Raw genomic sequence first — 14,061 nt, forward strand, 5'->3', positions numbered from 1 at the left:
TAGGAAGGAGACCAGAATTGCACGCAATAATCCAAAAGTGGCCTAACCAATGTCCTGTACAGCAGCAACATGACCTCCCAGCTCCTGTACTCAATACTCTGACCAATAAAGGAAAGCATTCCAAACGCCTTCTTCACTATCTTATCTACCTGTGACTCCACTTTCAAGGAGCTATGGACCTGCACTCTAAGGTCTCTTTGTTCAGCAACACTCCCCAGGACCTTACCATTAGGTGTATAAGTCCTGCTAAGATTTGCTTTCCCAAAATGCAGCACTTCGCATTTATCTAAATTAAACTCCATCTACCACATCTCAGCCCATTGGCTCATCTAATCAAGATCCCATTGTAATCTGAGGTAACCTTCTTTGCTTTCCCCTGCACCTCCAATTTTGGTGTCATCTGCAAATGTACTAACTAAACCTCTTATGCCCACATCCAAATCATTTATATAAATGACAAAAAGTAGTGGACCCAGCACTGATCCTTGTGGCACTCCACTGGTCACAGACCTCCAGTCTGAAAAACAACCCTCCACCACCACCCTCTGTCTTCTACCTTTGAGCCGGTTCTGTATCCAAATGGCTATTTCACCCTGTATTCCATGAAATCCAACCTTGCTAACCAGTCTCCCATGGGGAACCTTGTCGAGTGCCTTACTGAAGTCCATATAGATCACAGCTGCCACTCTGTCCTCGTCAATCCTCTTTATTACTTCTTCAAAAAACTCAATCAAGCGTGTGAGACATGATTTCCCACGCACAAATAAATAATTGAAACTTCAGGAAGTTCCAGCTCTTAGATTAAATAAAACCCCAAGAACACTTAATTGAGATTGGATGATTAATGTCTTACCACAGTTGACTGTGCCCTTTCTGAGCACTTTTATTGTTATGAAGTTCTAAATTATAAAAGTAATCTGTTTGTCTTCTCCTCCATCTTGATCCCCTGATGACCCATTCCTCCACCCTGGCTTGATCAGAAAAGTTCATAATTTTGACTTCTTTCACCAATTTGCACAGAGTCAAATCTCTCTCTTATCACTGTGGTACAGTGCATAACATCAGTGATTCATTATGTCTTACTGTGGGTCATTTAGAGGAATCTGGCTTGTTGCAATGATACCAGAGCAGATGAGATCTGACCAAACAATTAAGATAATGATTAAAGATATCAGTGTACATGTTTTATTACATTCGCAACTAATGTGAATAAAGAATGGTTTCCTATAATTTTATTGCTCGCTAACTGGTAGTTGTCAGATTCAGAACAATGTGTGATTGTTAGTAAAATGTAAGATTTTAATTTATTGGAATGTTGGGATTGAATCAGAGGAATGTCGCTCCAACCTTCAGTGTAAGTGGCAGTTTTAAATTTACTAAATCAATCCCTCACTTCCTTATATTTAGACATAGGAAAAATATCATAGATGACAATTTGAATTTATATAATGACTTTAATGTAGCAAAGTGTCACAAGGTATTTAGAATGCTCCCACAGGAGGGTATAAAAAATAAATTATTCAGTGGTTGTAAAACAGAAGTATATTGTTTGAAAGCTTAGTACCAATGAATGTTGAAAAATATTTTCACACTTTTAAAATTATTGTTAACATTTGGCATTTTTCTCAAAACACACAAAAAATCCATTGCAAGTCAAGTTTCACATTATATAGCTCTTGAGAGAAAAAGCTACATTTGGTTATATGATCAAGTCAAACATACCATTCTTTTAAGAATACACGCAATCAGAATCAGTTTTGCTTGCACTGAATAGATGAAAATCTCAATTTCTGCATCGTGGTCTCAATTAAAAGATTTCTTGTGATACAACTGGAATATTTCACTGTCATATTATTATCAATGTTTAGTGATAAAATGATGGCAAAGATACATAACCTCATAGGAGTGGTTTGTTTGACCTAACCACATAACTAATGCAAATTTTGTCAGACGTCTAGGGAGAACATTCATTTTGGCAAAAGAGCCAAAAAGTAACTTTGACTATCCACTTTGGGAGTAACAGGAATAAATCTAATATCTGTTTAAGAGTTTAGATGATAAGCTATTAACTTGCTACTCAGGAGTTAAACTGTCATTGGAGATCAGCTGTCCCTTAAGGACACCACCATTGATTACAAAGAATCTAAACATTGGGTAGTTTCTGTAATGAATGACCAATTCAGCCTTAGTCTTGCACACTAATGGCAAGTTGAAAATCTAACTATCAAACAAAATGGATTTAATATTTGAGTTTGGGATTGTATGCAGAAGCACATGGTACTGAATGGAAACATATCAAGGAGATATTTAGCTTGTGCTGTCTTTATTCATAAGTTGAGATGAGTCTTGCTAAAGTGATACTCTTTCTTTTCTTGGCAGAAACCAGTGCAGCCTGTGGATGATCCCTATGGTTTAAATGCTGTCATTGTTTTTGGAACTTTCTCTGTCCCATTAGCAGACATGTATCCTGAAATTACACATTTGGAGTAAGTGGAGCTGCTTTATATTTTACCGTGGTGTCTTCAAACTGGCCATATAGTTTTTTAAGTGCATAGAAACAAGTTCTTTACACTTAGAACTCCACTCCCTATTCCTTGGAGCGGCTTCTATTTCTCCTGATGTTTACAGTGATCTTCAGAGCAACATTCCATTATTCACGAAAATTATCATTTTTTATGGAGGTCTTTGTGAATTTTTCTGTGTTGTTTACAGATATTTGAGCAGACCATATAATAATCATCAAAAGCAGTTTGATTTCTCCCTTCTCTTTCCTCTTTGTCAAGTAACATTTACTGTCCCAACTCAACACAACCTGAAGATTAGATAACTTCCTGGTTTGAGATTTAAAGCCAATGTCCTATTCTGTATTAAGTTTTATTGTTTGCTTTTCATTTCAGTAACAGTGATCATTTTTGCCCTTAATTCATTCCCATTGCTGAGACCCACACTGTATTTAATATTCAACCCCTCAATCTTCCATTCTCCACCCTACCTAACATCTCCAAAACAGCACCACGTGTCAGCGACCTCATCAGCACCTACCACCTAGAACCTCCGTTCTCAGATAGACACACTGACTCCATGTCTTATAATTCATTTGATTCAATATCATGGTTTTCTTTTATTGTTACCTACTCAGTATTATGCTAGTTTAATTCCACATTCATCTCTATCCTTATGTCCCACCTGGACTCTCACATCTCCTCACTCTTCTGGATTACTGTGTCCAGTTCTGGTTGCCCTGTTATAGGAAGGAAATTATTAGACTGGAGAGAGTTCCGAAAAGATTTACCAAGATGTTGATGGGACTGGGGACTTTGAAGTACAAAAATAGACTGGGTAATTTTTCACTGGACCGTAGGAGGTTGAGGAATGACCTTATTGAGTCTTATAATATCATGAGGGACAGAGATAAGATGAATAACAAGGTAGGGTGGGGGAGTACAAAAATAAGGGGCATACTTTTAAGGTGAGAGGAGCAAGATTTTAAAAACATATGGGGGCAACTTCTTTTACACAGAAAGTGGTTCATTTGTGGAATGAGCTGCCAGAGAAAGTGATGGATGCAGATACAGTTCCAATGTTTAAGACATTTGCATAAGTTCATATGCAGGAAAGGTTTGAAGGGATATGGGCCAGAAGCAGGCAGGCGGGGCTTGTTTAGTTTGGGAACATGGCTGGCAATGATGTGTTGGACCGAAGGATCTGTTTCATGCCATATGACGTTATGACTCTGTGACTCTGGATCTATAGCACAGGCTTCCTATTTCTCACCATTTTCCAGCTTTCCAATGTTGGAATAGAGTCTTCAACCATCTCAGCTCTAATTTCAGGAATTCATCTTAATTTCTCATCTACCAGCTCTGAAGATTATATTTTCAGCTACACCTTTTTTTACCTTACTATAATACACTTCCTTCCATTACTGATATCGGCTTTAGTTGTTCACTAGAATAAAGTTGTCATAGTTCCAGATGATCTACATAAATGCAAATAAAACCAATACATTAAAACTTGATCCACCGATAACTTCCCCAACCAGAAATCACGTTTGTCATTAAATGGCAGCATATCTTAAAGTGACATCCCAATCACTTCCATATCTTTAATAGAAAACAAAAATACCTTACTTTAAATACCAAATGCTATTGTCTTCATTGCCACATGTATCCTAATGAGATTAGAACATAGAACAGTACAGCACAGTACAGGCCCTTCGGCCCTTGATGTTGTCCCAACCTTTTATCCTACTCTAAGATCAAACTAACCCACATACCCTTCATTTTACTACCATCCATGTGCCGAGTTGCTTAAATGTCTCTAATGTATCTGGCTCTACTACCACTTCTGGCAGTGCATTCCACCAGATGGTGGCATCATTAGTTTCATGAGACCATGAATCTGCACCAGGGAGGTCTTGCTTCAATCTTTGTTGGCAGAGCAGCGTCTGTTGTGGCTGTAGAGGCCCACATGGGAGTGGCAGTCTCGGCTGCAGCGACTGCACTTGATGGCGCTGTCCTCCAGTGTTGTCTTGGCGCTGTTTTCTTGGTGGGTGCGCTTTTCTTCAGCAGCAACCTCAGCTTCTCTTCTCCTCTTTTTAGACCATCGCGTAATTCCAACTTCCAACAAGAGCAATCGCCTGCAATGTTCACCCACATCTCAAAATCCATGTTCAGTGACTTCATGTCTCTCTTGCAGACAACTTTGAAATGAAGATGGGGCCGCCTCTGTGCTCTCTTGCCAGAGGCTAGTTCTCCACTCTCTGTCTAAAGAACTGACCTCTGACATCTCCCCTAAACCTTCCTCCAATCACCTTAAAATTATGCCCCTTTGTGATAGCCATTTCTGCCCTGGGAAAAAGTCTCTGAGTATTCACTCTATCTATACCTCTCATCATCTTGTACACCTCTATCAAGTCGCCTCTCATCCTTCTTCACTCCAATGAGAAAAGCCTTAGCTTCCTCAACCTTTCTTCATAAGACATGATCCCCAGCCCAGGCAGCAGCTCCTCTGCAACCTCTCTAAAGCTTCCACATCCTTCCTGTAATGAGGTGAACAGAACTGAACACAATATTCCAAGTGTGGTCTAACCAGGACTTTATAGAGCTGCAGCATAACCTCACAGCTCTTAAACTCAATCCCCATGCTAATGAAAGCCAACACACTATACACCTTCTTAACAACCCTATCAACTTGGGTGGCAACTTTGAGGAATCTATGGACATGAACCCGAAGATCCTTCTGTTCCTCCACATCGCCAAGAAATGAGTTACTCCACACTTTTCCAGGTTGAACTCCATCTGCCACTTATCAGCCCAGCTCTGCATCCTGCCAATATCCTGTTACAATCTGCAACAGCCCTCCACACTATGCACAACTCCACCAGCCTTCATGTCATCAGCAAACTTACAAATCCACCCTTCCACCTCCTCATCCAAGTTATTGATAAAAATTACAAAGAGCAGAGGTCCCAGAACAGATCCCTGCGGAGCACCATTGGTTACAGAGCTCCAGGCTATATACTTTCCATCTGCAATCACCTTCTGTATTCTATGGGCCAGTGAATTCAGTATCCAGACAGCCAAATTCCCTTGTATCCCATGCCTCCTTATTTTCTGAATGAGCCTACCACAGGGAACCTTATCAAACGCCTTGCTAAAATCCATATACACCACATCCATTGCTCTCCATCATCAACATGTTTTGTCACATTTTTAAAGAATTCAATAAGGCTTGTGAGGCATGACCTGCCCTTCACAAAGCCATGCTGACTATCTCTCATCAAATATGATTTTTCAAGTAATCATAAGTCCTATCTCTTAGAGACCCCTCCAATAATTTGCCCACCACAAACGTAATACTGACTGGTCTGTAATTCCCAGGATTATCCCTACTCCCTTTCTTGAACAAAGAAATAACATTTGCCACCCTCCAATCATCTGACACTACTCCAGTGCACAGTAAGGATGCAAAGATCATCACTAAAGGCACAGCAGTCACTTCCCTCACTTCCTAAAGTAACCTTGGGTATATCCCATTTGGCCCAGGGGACTTATCTATCCTCACATTTTTCAAAATTTTCAACACATCCTCCCTCTTAACATCAACCTGTCCAGCATATCAGCCTGGTCATTGCGTCCTCACAAATGATAAGGTCCCTGTCACTAGTGAATACTGAAGCAAAGTATTCATTAAAGATCTCCCCTAACTCCTCCAACTCTAGCCACATGTTCCCTCTACTATCCCTGATCAGCCCTGCCCTCACTCTGGCCATTCTCTTGTTCCTCATGTAAGTGTAGAATGCCTTAGCGTTTTCCTTAATCTTACCGCTAAAGCTTTTCCATGCCCCCTTCTAGCTCTCCTAAGTCCATTCTTCAGTTCTTTCCTGGCTACCTTGTAACCCACTAGAGCCCTGTCTGATCCTTGCCTCCTCAACCTTAAGTAAGCTTCCTTCTTCCTTTTGACAAGCTGTTCCACATCCCTTGTCATCCAAGGTTCCTTCACCCTACCATCCCTTCCTTGCCTCAGTGGGACAAACCTCTCCAGCATTATCAACAAATGCTCCCTAAACAAACCATTCTCAAGGGGGGCCATATGGCCCTCTTAGGGGCCCTGGCATATTTGAAGGGGGTGGGGTGCACTATGACAAAGGGAGCCCCAAGGGTTGTCTAATTTGGAGCCTGATATCATGACATTTGCAGAAAAGTACCAAGTTCAACGATCACATTAGGCCTAATATTTGTTTAATTTCATACAGTCGTTTTTTTTTAAGTTTTGTCCAGTACGTCAGAATGTTTTCTTTGTGTTCAGTAATAAATGATTTCTTGTCTATCTGTTCATGTTGTACCCCTGTCTGAAATGGAGAACCTCTGAAGAGCTCCTAGGGGGACCGTGGCTAAAAAACGGTTGAGAATCACTGCCCTAAACAACAACCACTTTTCTGTCATGCATTTTCTTGAGAACATTTGTTCCCAATTTCGATGCCCCAATTCCTGCCTAATAGCACTGTAATTTCCCCTCCTCCAACTAAATACTTTCCCATACTGTTTGCTCCTATCCCTCTTCATGACTATAGTAAATGTCAAGGAGTTGTGATCACTATGACCAAAATGCTCTCCCACCAGAAGATCTAATACCTGGCCTGGTTTGTTGCCAAGCACCAAATCCAATATGGCCTCCCCTCTAGTCAGCCAAACGACATATTGAGTCAGGAATCCTTCCTGGACAAACCTGACAAAAACTGCCCCGATCCAAACTATTTGAACTAAGGAGGTTCCAATCAATATTGGGAAGTTAAAGTCATCCATAACGACAACTCTGTTACTTCTGCACCTTTCCAAAATCTGCCTCCCAATCTGCTTCTCAGTGTCTCTTTTGCTATTGGAGGGTCTTTAGGAAACTCCCAATAAAGTGACTGCTCCTTTCCTGTTTCTGACTTCCACCCATACTGACTCAGTAGACAAACAATATTGTAAAGCTCAATTGCCCAAAGTAGCTTCAATAACTCAGGGTAATGTTGAGTTAATACTTTTCTTCCATTATTAGTTTCCTTCGTACAATCTGGCTGAGTGACACCCCCAATTCCAATATTTTTCGTTTATTATTGGATTAGCAATAATAGGACCTGTTGAAAAGCTATCATGCCTGGGCAGGTTGTTTCTGTTAACAAAGAACAGAGTCCAGTGTGTGAATGTATATAATTTCCAGCATACTCTGATATTACCCTGAATGATAATTTTAAACTGGTCATTGGTATAATTCTTAGCACAATTAGGATTATTTAACAAGATGTCTCCAATAATGACCAACATACAGTAATGTTCATCCAAATTCTCAGTAATTGGTGTTTGAAAAGGGAAATAGGTAGTAAAACACAGTTGATATGAAACTGTTAAATGATAGATTCACTATTTGTTAGCTGTAGTCAAGAAGCATTAATGCCAGGACATATTATGTACTTTCACAGGTGAATGAAGAATTAAGTTAAGAAATATTGTGGGACCATTTTAATTTTGGGGGATTGTGTAAAACAGAGGAGATCAGGGGTAGTTATGTTAGCTCTTATAACATGAATACTGAGATGGGGTTCTGACAAAGAACAATCACCTGAAGATTTATTCCTAGAACTAAATGGATTACAATCTTATCAGAGATATTTATATAGTCTGGACTCTATTGATGAACCTGATGTTCCTGATGGATATTCCTGATGGATTACAAAGCACAAAGGCAAGTATTCAAGATGAGACTGATGCCTAGATACACAAATGTCACATGACACTATCTCATGGTTTGATTACACTATTAGCTCTCTTAAAGTCGCACATTTGCTCGATCATTGATATATGCAATTTCACAACAATTACATTAGTTGCTTTCAAGTTAGTTCCAACAGAAACAAAAATGAAGGGAGGTCAAAGCAGAATTAATGGTAACTTTCTAAAGGAAATTGGATTAATACTTGAAGAGGAAAAACATGCCCTCATCCTACAGGAAGAAATTGGGTGGTCGGATTATCTTTCAAAAAGCTGTCGCAAACATGATCAGCCAAATAGCCTCCAGGCTTTCTGTATTACTCTTGAATCATAGGGTATTATCTTGAGGTTGCTATTGTGGTAGTATCCCTCCCACTGAGCTGGGAGGCTTGGGTTCAAGACTTACCTACTCCATAGATGTATAATAAAAATATCAGAATCTTATTTTGAATTTTCTTTCAGGCAGAGGTAATTCTTGAGGCAGTTTTCAAAGTCTACATCATTTCAATAGTCACTAGATTGATTATCTGGAAAATTCATCCTCACTGTTGTTCATGACTTTCAATGGCTATTCCAACATTTCCACCTAGACACCTAATGTAGGATTAATACAATGCAATCAGATCAATTACCTCATCATCAATCCTTCATATGAATCACTTTTTCAGCATCCTGATGAGATTACAGACTAGAGTTTTCCACTAATTTTCTGAACCTCATACCAGATTGATACCATTCTCTAAGGATTGATACCAGTTGAACAATTCATTTGTAATAATCAATACAAGATGACAATTGCATTTAAATTTCAGAGAACCAACAGTTGGAATTCCTGAACCTGAGGAAGAGAATTCTGCATCTTAGGCAGCACCAGTGTAACAGGTTAGTCTTCAACCTTTCACACATTTTTTTTAACTTTCCTTAATTTGTAAGTCTTTTCAAGACTGTAAACATCCACCAAATTATTAATGAGGAATCAGAGAATTATTGAGAAATGAACTCTGGAAAGGAATTTTAATATGAATAAAAACTGAGAATGCTGGAGAAACTCAGCAGGTCTGGCAGTGTCTGAGGAGAGAGAAACATAGTTAATATTTTGAGGTTCTTCTTCGGAACTGACTCCACAATTTGTTTGTTTGCGGGTAATGTACTGAATAGATGAATAGCACAATAGAGTGCTTACATAATCTCATAATTTTGCCTATGTGAAGACAAAGACTATGTTTAAGGTGGTTGAAAATTGTGTGCTCTAAATATATTATTTTAAGATAGATTTATTGGCAGACCTTCCTCTACTTGCACCCAATTACTTAGGACACTATCTAGAGAAAAATCAGATGGACTCCCTTTCACAGCTATACAGTCTCTCTGCCAAACCTGTCCTGAATCAATCTGTGAAGGTGAGCTAATATGCCCTGGGTGGAAGAGCAGGGAGGTTGGTCTAACACTTCAGTGTTCCTTTACAGACAAATGAAAATCAATCTGTCCTCTAACTTCCCTCCCAAGTGTCTGAACAATGAACGTAAAATGAGCCCTAATTTTACAACTCGTCAACCAAAGACCCTACGTTTAAAATTACCACAACGCTTGGTAAATTCCAAAGACTGTCATCAAAGTATCTTGAAGTCTTAAAGCAGTATATTGCTCCCTGCAAGAGCACCCATGCTACGCATCTGTTACTGACTGCTAACCATTGAGAACACCAGAAAAGGCACGCTTCACAAAATGGTTCATAGGCATTGAAACATTACTACAAGAGAAGTGACTTACTTACACACTCTGGCCCCACAACTGACCTAAAACATCATTCACTTTTGTTTCCATATACTTCTAACAAGCACATTGGGGTTTTGTAATACATTAGAAGGTGCTGCATAGATGTTGCACACCAAAATGCCTGCTCTTGTGAATGCTATTGTGAACAATAAAAAATTTAGAAATTTAAGAACTTCTTCCATTGCAAGACTAAATATTGCCTACCTGTTTTCATCTTAATTTGCCAGTTATTAAGTTCTTGTATCCCTCTCATGCTGGTGTTATATCACATTTCCCAAGGTTAATGGGGAGACAGGCAACGTACTGCTCCTGTTTCATTCACAAATAGGAGGTATGCCAAAAGTTGTGGTTTTTCACCTCCTAATTCCTCCTTCTCACTCAGTGAGGAAGCACACTCTCTGCAGATTCTAACAGCTTTCTATTGTTCCTTTGCTAGACAAAAACATGGCAAGTCACTTCACGGGAACATTAAAAATCAAAACTTGACACTAAACCGCAAAAGGAGATATTAGAGCCGGTCACGAAACTGGATGGTCATTGAGGTGGAGAGGCTAACATGGACAGCATTTGGTGCCTTTATAATGGTGTATTAATGAGTTTGGGACAAATAAGATGCTGCTGTTATTCAGCACCATGTCAGATTACAAAACATAGCATCTGCAAATGCAGGCCAGTGTATGTTGAAAATTATTTCCAGACCATTTGTAATTAAAGCCTGAAGCAGAACAAGAAAAAAAAATTCATTTAAACATGTCTGTGTCAAATATGTATGCCATGAAGACTAAAGGGTGTAGGTTTAGATGAGAGGGGTCAGATTTAAAAGGAACCAGAGGGGCAACTTTTTCATACAGTGGGTGGTGTGTATATGGAACTAATTGCCAGAGGAATTGGTAGAGGTGGGTACAGTTACAGCATGTAAAAGACGTTTGGACAGGTACATGTTTAGGAAAGACTTAGAGGAATATGGGCCATACGCAGGCAAAGGGACTAGTTTAGTTTAGGAAAAATTGGTCGGCATGGACGAATTGGGCCAAAAGGCCTGTTCCCAAGCTGCATGACTCTACAATCTATGGCAGCAAAAAGCCTTCATCCAAATTCCAAAAGGGAATGAACTATAGCGTGATGAGAAACAGTGCGATTTGAGTTGGACTGAAGGATCTGTTTTCCATGCTGTACATATCTATGACTCTATAACTGTTGACCAAAATGTTTACCCTATTTGTTATATGAACCAACTTACTGCCAAGGATGTGCAGTGGCTTTGAGGCACAGAACAATAAGCAACATTCATTAAAATTAAGTAACTAGTAACAGCATTGCTAGTGCTGAGGTACTATGACGTTAATAATGACGTCAATGTGATGCCAGTGAATCGGGACTTAGAGCGATGCTTATTCAGTAAGGACAACCAGTTACAGTTTCATCCAAAGCATTAAAGCAAATTGAACAACATTACATTCAGATCAGGAAAGAATGTCTAGTTATCATCTCTAATTGTGAACATTTTCACCAATACTTACTGGAACAGATAAAGTGACATTGACTCCAACCACAGTGCACTTCAAAACATTTTTCCTCCAATTGCAACCATCTGCTCTAAAGTATCTTCAAAGAACGTTACTCTGGTTGGAGACACCATCTGACTGGGACAAATGAGAAAGGGACAAAGAGGCATATTGTTGGCCCACTGCCAAGAGTGGCACTCCTTATGAGAAAAGTCGAGGATGTCAATACAGAATGTGAAATTGTCCAGATTCCATGAGAAGTAACAGCTAGACAGAAAGTTAATAATCCAGCAGAGACATTGAAGAGAGAGAAGGAGAGATGTTAAAGTGGAGCCATATAAAACACCAAGGAATTAGATCGAGTTGGATTAAAAGAGAAATGTGGTATGACCAAACATAGGCAATGAGATTAAGTACCACAACAACTAGAGTGGTACATGTAATAAGTTTCAAGCAAACCAATCTACACAGGGGATCTCTTCACTCTAGTATGGACTGGTTCACCTTGTTACTGTAGACTACTATTCTGACTACTATTCTGACAGATCTCAATAGCTACCTTTGAAACTGCAGAATGCCTCTAAGCACACTTCAGTCAATATAGATTTCCAAACAATGAGATGAGTGGCAATGGTCCTCAGCTCAAGTGAAAAATTTAGCCACTTCCTAAATAATTGGGTAATTTAATACTACACACCTCCACATTACCCCTAGTCAAATGGTAAGGCTGATGTGGCAAAGAAAAATGTTAGTAGAATCATAAAGAATCTGAGCAGAGCCAACACAGCTCAGTTCAGGGCATTCTGAAGGCACGAAACTAAATTGTAAACTGTTACCAAATTACTCTCCAAACAATGACTAAACTGCTGAAGGCAGAAATAAAAATATACCTGAGTTTCAAATCATGGTGAAACAACAAAAGAGCCCCAAATTTAATTTTGACAAAACTGCCAAACCATTTCAGATTTAAGCACTAGATAGCCAGTCAGGGTACAAACCTTCATTGCTCTCAACAAGAGTCAGCCCGGGTAGCAACACGGAACCAATGTACAGTGGTTGTCACCTCAAGCTTACACTGTGACATGAATGAAAAGATCAAACATCTCAACCACAGGAACATGAGCACAACTAAGAAAATTGCTCCTTTGCTGCAGGCAGCCAGTCGAGAAACTGTGAACTCATTTTATGCACAGACCATTGATCAAACATTAATCTCGGAGGTCCACAGCTCCCTAACAAATGAAATGGAACAATTGTTAATATGACAACTACAAGTAACACAGTGATACTCCCCTGAGAGGTAACATAACGCAGACAAAAAGCCAAAAACATTGCTTTTGTGTGCCAATAAGGAATTAGCACAATTTAAAGATTATGACCTGATTTTTGGAATAAGGCCATTCAGCCCATTGAATCTACTCTGTTCTCTACAAATTGTTCTCTCTTAATACTGATAATCGTCAAGTCTGGATTTTTGAAAAGATTGAGATTGCAGTCAATAACAAACTAATCCTTCGGCAAGTGTGCAACAAAAACAAATCTGTTTTCTGTAAATCCTGCTTTGAACTGACTGTCATGAATACTGAGAAGCAGTCCCCTCTAAAATGTGGTATTGTAGTGGTTAGATATTGGCACGAAAGAAACATGAGCAGCAGAAAAGCCACAGCAATAAAATTCATTTGAAATGTAAGAGTTTAAAGTTGTAGGTTACCTGGACTGGGGATACCAAAGCTATGTTATACTGTGATACATACACAGTCATAAATTAGTCACAAATTAAAGTAATAGGACTGATCCTGTAGTATACAGACCATTACCAATTATAAGACAAGGATAATGTTACTATTGGTAGAAGGAAGCATATGTAAGGTATCGACAGGATAGATCGAGTGAATCCTTAGAAGAGAGAATAAAGGCAGTAGGAGGATACTTAAGGGAGAAATCAGGAAGGCAAAAAGGGGACATGAGATAGCTTTGGCAAATAGAGTTAAGGAGAATCCAAAGAGTCTTTACAAATACGTAAAGGACAAAAGGATAACTAGGGAGAGAATAGGGCCCCTCAAAGATCAGCAAGGCAGCCCTTGTGTGGAGCTGCAGAAAATGGGGGAGATACTAAATGAGTATTTTGCATCAGTATTTACTGTGGAAAAGGACATGGAAGATACAGACTGTAGGGAAATAGATGGTGACATCTTGCAAAATGTGCATATTACAGAGGAGGAAGTGCTGGATGTCTTGAAACGAGTAAAAGTAGATAAATCCCCAGGACCTGATCAGGTGTACCCTAGAAATCTGTGGGAAGCTAGAGAAGTGATTGCTGGGCCTCTTGCTGAGATATTTGTATCATCAATAGTCACAGGTGAGGTGCTGGAAGACTGGAGGTTGGCTAACGTGGTGCCACTGTTTAAGAAGGGCTGTAAGGACAAGCCAGAGAACTATAGACCAGTGAGCCTGACCTCAGTGGTGGGCAAATTGTTGGAGGGAATCCTGAGGGACAGGATGTACATGTATTTGGAAAGGCAAGG

General features: G+C 39.5%; 1 long non-coding RNA gene across 1 annotated transcript in view; it reads left to right on the forward strand.

The window, feature by feature from the left end:
* The window catches only part of LOC122563988, a 67,221-nt gene that overhangs the window by 47,074 nt on the left and 6,086 nt on the right, over positions 1 to 14,061 (forward strand). Inside the window, exons 2-3 of the long non-coding RNA XR_006315789.1 lie at positions 2,380 to 2,486; positions 9,068 to 9,137. This is a non-coding gene — a long non-coding RNA (uncharacterized LOC122563988). The remainder of the gene's footprint in view (positions 1 to 2,379; positions 2,487 to 9,067; positions 9,138 to 14,061) is intronic.

The sequence above is a fragment of the Chiloscyllium plagiosum genome, chromosome 28 (genome assembly GCF_004010195.1).
Source record: "Chiloscyllium plagiosum isolate BGI_BamShark_2017 chromosome 28, ASM401019v2, whole genome shotgun sequence".
Taxonomy (NCBI): Eukaryota; Metazoa; Chordata; class Chondrichthyes; order Orectolobiformes; family Hemiscylliidae; genus Chiloscyllium; species Chiloscyllium plagiosum.